The sequence below is a fragment of the Gracilinanus agilis genome, chromosome 2 (genome assembly GCF_016433145.1).
Source record: "Gracilinanus agilis isolate LMUSP501 chromosome 2, AgileGrace, whole genome shotgun sequence".
In the NCBI taxonomy this organism is placed as follows: Eukaryota; Metazoa; Chordata; class Mammalia; order Didelphimorphia; family Didelphidae; genus Gracilinanus; species Gracilinanus agilis.
This window is the reverse complement of record NC_058131.1, coordinates 596,255,295-596,262,772: the sequence shown is the minus strand read 5'-3', so window position 1 is coordinate 596,262,772 and position 7,478 is coordinate 596,255,295.

Here is a 7,478-nt window from a genome sequence, read left to right as displayed (position 1 = left end):
ATATAAAGTATATAAATCCTATAAATAAAATATATTATATTAGTATATATAATATACATACTACATATTAGTATAGCATATGTATTATATAAATAAATAGAAATATATAAAGTATATAAATCCTATAAATAAAATATATTATATTAGTATATATAATATACATACTACATATTAGTATAGCATATGTATTATATAAATAAATAGAAATATATAAAGTATATAAATCCTATAAATAAAATATATTATATTAGTATATATAATATACATACTACATATTAGTATAGCATATGTATTATATAAATAAATAGAAATATATAAAGTATATAAATCCTATAAATAAAATATATTATATTAGTATATATAATATACATACTACATATTAGTATAGCATATGTATTATATAAATAAATAGAAATATATAAAGTATATAAATCCTATAAATAAAATATATTATATTAGTATATATAATATACATACTACATATTAGTATAGCATATGTATTATATAAATAAATAGAAATATATAAATATAAAGTATATAAATCCTATAAATAAAATATATATATTATATTAGTATATAATATGCATACTCCATATTAGTATAGCATATATATTATATAAATAAATAAAACTATATAAAGAATATAAATTCTATAAATAAAATATATTATAAAGTAGTATATATAATATGCATGCTACATATAGCATGTATATTATATGTAGCATACTATATATATATATGATCTTAGATTTAGAGCTGAAAGGGACCTTATAAGTCACCTAGTTCAAGACCTTTTCTTTTCCAGATATGGAGGCCGAGCAAGGGCAGTGACTTGTCCAAGGCTATACAGGAAGGAAGGAAGTTGCAGAGTCGTGCCAGACGTGAATGGTCCTGAATACGGGGAAGGATGGGGAAGCCCCCCCAAGCCACCTAAAAAGGTAAGTAATGCTTCTCAGGAACAGTCAGGGCGAGCCTTCTTGAAGAATCTCAGACTGAGCATGATACCACATTCATTTCTGAAGTATCTTGCTTGAGTGTTTCCTCAATATTTTATCCTGTCCCTCCCTGTCACAGATATATTTTTTCCTACACATATTTTTTATTTTTTTTTAACCATTACTTTCTGTCTTAGTCACAACACTAAGACAAAAAGGTAAGGGCTAGGCAAATGAGGTTAAGTGACTTGCCCAGGGTCACCCAGTTAGAGCGTATCTGAGGCCATATTTGAACCCAGGACCTCCTGACTCCAGGCTTGGTTTCGTAATCACTAAGCCATCTAGCTGCCCCTGTACATCATTTTTAAATAATTTTTTTCAACCAATGAAAATCCACCGTCTCTTCTTCCCACCACTGCCCTCATTAAAGCCAAACGCCGCTTATAAACATAATATATAAGTATATAAATATAAACACAGTCAAGTAAAACGAGTGCCTGCATGCCCAGATACATTTATGCCAAGAGTTTCTTATCTTGGGAGGGCGACCTCACCACTCACCCGTGTCTTGGGGCGTTTCTTGCTGTGTCACCACAGGGTTTCCTTGCAGCCTCGTTTTCTGTTGTACTTGCCTCTTGCTTGACATTATTTTCTTATCCATCAGGCCGTGTGGTACAGTGGAAAGAGCTTTGTATTTGGAGGACCTGGATTCAAATCCAGCCTTTGCCACCACCTGCATGACCCTGGGCCAGTCACGTCTCTTCTAGGGGCTCTTCCATAAAAGGTGGGGTTGGAGTCGGCGGCCTCTGTGATTCCTTCCAGCTCTAAAGCTATCATGCTACAAGTCTGCCAGCCTGGGGAATTAGATAATGAATGGCACCCAGGAGGAAGGGAAGGGCACCTTCCAGTCTCTCCTGGTCTCCTCCCTTTCCTGGGCTTCTTACCCAGCAAGTACCTTAATGCTTCGGCTGAAAATGCCCCCCTCCAGGTCAGACTGGCTCATGCGGGCAGCAGCCTGAGACGTGTCCCAGAGGGGAGGTTCCTGCTGCCAGTCACTCCTTGGTTCGCTTTAGAGATTATCCTCTTCTAAGGAAAACATGGCAGCAATCTGCGTGGTGTGGGTATCCTGTGCCAGGACCTGGAGCGCTACGATGAGTACCCAAAGGGGTCCAGCTCCTCACTACCCCCTCCCTGGGATCTAGTCCCATCTATGATGAATAGAGGAGAAGAGAGAAATGGATATGTGGGTCTGAAAAGGAATCATGGGAGTGGGAGAGAAATATGGGCAGCTGGGAAGGGTCTTGGACCTCTTCCTTGATATGCTTATCTGCCATCCAGCAACCTCCAGACAGGACCTAAAGAGTAATGAGTGACAAATAATAATGAGTTTGAAAATGAAGCTTTTTTTCTCCTCTCCTTCACATCCAAACTGCTAGGGGGAAAAAATGCCTCTATTCATTTTCTTCATTCATTTCCCTTGAAATATGCCTTCGAATCTCACGAGTCAGGGAACAATCCTTTCAAAGATTACTAAACGGTGTTCCATTTGTTCATTTCTGATCTCCCTGACCACCCCACTCCTCCTCTAGTTAGTATATAGTAAATAAGTTTATAATAGGCAGGATAAAGCAGCAATAGCTAGAAGTACTCTCGCAAAAGCAAACCTAGAAGTCATGCACAAACCATCCCAAGGATGAAAGGAGCATCATTTGCAAACTGTATCATATAGTAACCAGAATTCACATCCTGAGAATATGCACTAAATGAGGGGAAGCCATCTAGGCTGCACTGTCAGAGCCTTTTGGTCCTATGATATATAAACCCCAGAAAAGCTCCAGCACCTACAGAACACCACATACAACGGATAACTTTGAGACCATCAGAATTGGTTCGCTTTAGTTTTCCTGATCACTTTGAGACAAGTTAATGAACTAATTCCAAGATGGTACCAATAAGAGTTTGTTCCCCCCACCCCAAAGAAACTATAAAAATGAGACCTCACATTCCTCTTGTTCCCTTTTCCCCCCTTCTCCATGGATGAGAGTGGTATAGGTCGGAGATCTACGAGGGGGTCCCAATCTACAAAACTAAGGGGTACTCCAACCAGTGAAATCATCGTTCCATTAAATTCATAGTATTTTAAGCTAAAAGGGGCATCGAAGTCCATCTAGCCCAATCCCTTTATCTCCTAGATAAGGAAGTTATGTGACTTTCCCAAAGTCACCCAGCCCCATCAGAGATGGGGTTCGATCCTCTGACTCCAGAAGACAGCGGTCTTTCTACCTGTTGCTCCTGAAATAAGTAATCGTTTTAGAATAGCGTTTAGAAAGTCAATGCTTTGTTTTTAGAGAATTGGTCCTTGATATCAACTCAATTTTTCCAAGCATTTATTCATGTCCTTCTAGGAGCCGGGTACTGAGTTAGTCTTGGGGGATGCAAAGTCAAAAAGTAAAAAATATCTGACTTCAAGGAGCTCCCATCATCCTGGGGGATCGGGGAAGCAGCGCTCTTGGGGAGGCCTCTTTTAGGATGGGAGAGGAGAAAGATTTACTCTACAGATCAACCCAGGGACAACCAAGCCAGGGAGGTAAAAGGGAAAATATGTCCAGAATGAGTTAGTTGCCCCCCCCAGGCCACTGTGCTATATATAACTAGCTGGTGACCCAACATTTCCAAAGGCTCCCTCTCACTGCCAAGCAGAGTGTGATAGTTAGGTGGCCCGGCAATATCTCGGACTGTGGAGCAGAGACAGAGCCAAAACTAGGGGCAGAAGGGCTGTTCCTTCAACTGTGATGCAAATTTGGGTGAGATCCACAGGGCTGGTCTGTGAATATGCACTGAGTGGACACACTGCCCATAGGATGGACAGCTAATTGGACAGAGGAGTTTATGGGAACTCAATTATTAGATTAGACTAGATTAAATTCAGACTCAGATGACTTCATTTAATTTTGGGTTCCTGCCTTAGGAGCTATCTGGAATTAGGTGGCAGATAGGAACAATGGCCTGGGAAGGTGATTGGGTTGGCCAGGCAGTGTAGGGGTGGAGATTGCCAACACAAGGAGGTGTTGAGGTTATTAAATTAGAAGTCCTCTTTTCCCCTGTGTAACTCTGAATCTCCTCCACTCTTCATGTATTGTATACTTGGGCAGCCATGAATGGAAGAAAATATAATATGCCTGGTGAAATCACACTATCATTGAGTTTGGAGGTGGGAGGGGAGGGATTTAAACATAGGAAGATGTATGCCCATACATTTTATTTGTCTTAGGGTTTGGTTGGTTTTGTTTTTTTTTAATATCTATAGGATCTTCCCTGGAAAAGAGGAGCCCAAGCATAAGGTATGAATCAGATTCAACTTGAGCTAGAAGTTCTTAAACCATTTTTGTGTCACAGACCCCTTTGGCAGCCTGATGAAGCCCTTCCTCAGAATAATGTTGACTAAAGGTACAAAATAAAAATCATCAGATTACAAAGGAAGTCAATCATATTGAAATAGTTGTCAAAATGTTAAAAAGCGAACTAACAAAATTAAAAAACAAGCTTAACCCACATGGGCTGAAATGTCTCACTAAAACCTGCCAAATAACTGCAAACAATCAAAAGATCATGGAAAGGATAACTAGTTGATTAGTATGGGACTACCTTTCAGATAAGACATATGGGTGGCTTAGATTTATATTATGAAAAACTCCTCACATCTATATAATTAGAAATTCTTGAACCTTTGTACTTCATCTCCCAGCATCCTTTTCCCTGTGCAGCCCCACCTTTGTGCCTTTACATTATGGTTTATATAGTTCTATAACTCCTCCCTCTCTCTTTTTCCCCCATGACTGTAGCCGGGTTAGCTAGGTTTTTTTTTTTACATTAGTTATTATTAATAAACTTTATAAAATATAATACTTTAAAGATATTGTATATTGATTTTGAAGCTTACACATCACATCACTCCTTACATCACATAAGGGGATTCAATTTCCTAGTCACTCAGGACCAAATTCAAACAATGTTTGATTTCCACAATCATTGCCTTCCTTAGAGCCTTCACAGAAAGAGCAAAATTTGACTGAAAGTTATCCTGGGGTGTTTAACATATCGTTAGCATTCTGTTCACATTGTGGTTTTCTCCCCCAGTGATAAAGCCACACAGACCAAAGTGGACATGGGTAAAGTGACATCAGTTCCTGGGAACAACAGGGGAACAACAACCCAAACAAATGGCCCCTTCCTAAGTAACTCATCAAGATAAAAGGCATTCCTGAGAGCCCCTTATACCCTTCCCTCCTTTATTTGTCTTCATCCCTTCTTTAAACTTTACTAGCTATCTGTAACCGCACTATTTTCTTATAATAAAGCTTGTTCCCTCACCATGGAGTTACTCTAAACTATCAGTTCTTTGGAGGAGACCCTAATTTTTTGCTGCACCCACATCACAACAGATTCCAGGGTAAAGATCTTTGCCTTTTAGGGGGTCAGAGTTTGGAGAGTCCTAAAATGGAATACCAAATGAGGCAGAAAAGCAGCTAGATGGAGAGCCAGATCTGGGAGCCAGGAAGCTCTGGGTTCAAGTCCCATCTCTTAACACATACTATACCCTTTCTATGCTGTATCTCATATCCTTATGCTTATCATCTGGGAATGAGGAAACCCAGAGGAAAGAAGATAGCAGATAAACCCAATAGATGGTGCTAGCAGGTGTGTTTCTGGATTGTTTGGAGGGTAAAAAAAACACAAACAAACCCAATAGTGTCAAGAAGTAGGGGCTATCGTGGCTCCTAGATCCTTAGGTCCAGGTCCAGTGTCCTGGAACTGTAGAAATTCCATAATGTTTTGGCCCATCTCTCATTTGGAGATGCAAAAAAAAAAGACTTTTCCTGTACCCTCGGCCAAAGTAGCAGAAGCACAGTGGGGACCAGCAAGCTTTCTGGCCCCTACACTATATAAGGTAACTTGCCCACCCTTTGATGCTTCATCAGCCTCTTTAATGAGGTTTGGCTTTGCTGTTTACCTGCGAGATCTATAGACTTCCATTTGGACCTTGGGGCACAGTGAGATGTCATCGTTTGGCCCCTGGAGACCTACTTTCTCAATTCTTCACTTTCATCAGAGATAGAACTTCTCTGGTTTAATCTGGATAAAGAACAAGAGAGAAGAAAGGATGAAGGACCAATTTGTGGAGAAGCCCTTTTAGAATTAGAGTCCCCTTATAGCTGTCCTGTGTTAGGAAATAGCTAGCATGGCCATGATTAAATCTAGAACGCTAATAAAAATCTCTCTAGAACTACTTGGACAGAAAAATGACAACTTCTAGATGGGGGCACGTAGGTGGCGTAGTGGATAGAATGCTGGGCCTGGAGTCAGGAAGACTCATCTTCCTCCAGTTCAAATCAAACCTCAGATACTTACTAACTACGTGACCCTGAGCAAGTCATTTACTCCTTTTTGCCTGCAAACCACTCAAGAAACTTTTCCAAGAAAACCTTAAATGGGGTCATGAAGTGTTGGATGTGACCGAATAACAAGAAAAGAATTGTCTTTTCCAAATCACTGATTTATTAGAGCTTCCCTTCTTTAGTCTCAAATCTTTGATTTTATGGGTTTGGGAAATTTGGATGGAGTGGAGGTGGAGGGTGAAAATCAGGAGGCAGTGTGGGGCAGAGGAGAGGGTACTGGTTCCAGTGTCAAAGCATTTGGGTTCAAATTCCACTTGATGGCCAACCTCTGTGGCTTTATTTTACCACTTAAACCCTTTAGTTCTTTTAGTTTCTTCTTCTATTAAATGAAGGGATTGGATTAGAGGGTTTAAGAGATCCCTTCCAACTTTAACTCTATAACTCTATAAGCCTCCAGATGTGGTGGTCTCTAATGATAGTCTGAGTTACTTAGGAGCATAGAGAGGTTAATTGAGAGGTTCAGGGGTGTCCCAACTAGTAAGCCCCAGAGGTAGGTTTTATAGGCAGGTTTCTCTGATACCAAGGCCTTCTATCTGCTTGCTAGCCTACCTCTCATAAATGGGATTTATGAAAAATTCACAATATGCCCAGTATTGCATTAGGACAATTTTTATATACAACTCTATCAAACTGATCCCAGCTTTCAAGAATTTTACATTCAAAAGTAGAGGTAATGCATATAAACATTTTAAATGAGAATTAATTATCAGATAAAAAAGTTTTCCAAACCCACAGAAGGTTCCTACCTGATAGAAACACAAGGGCAGGTGTTAGAGGCAATGAGACTCTTCAGGTACAGCCTTTGGCAGCTTTTACAGTTTTTCAAGTTACAGTTTTAACAATTTAAATCCAGCTCCGTTTTTGTTCCTGGAAGTGGAGTTTTAGGAGGAGGAAGGGAAGAGAAAAGTGAGGGGGCTGAGACTCGGAATTCACCTTCTTGCTTACTCTGTCCTTAGCCCTCCTCTGGATGTTATTCTTGGGGGTATCTCCATTTGGTTTCCAGCTTGTCTGTAAGCCAAGCTAACTCAGTCCATTCTTGGCAAGAAGCTCAGGAGTATGACCTCAACTCGGTGGCCTAGTTAAAAAA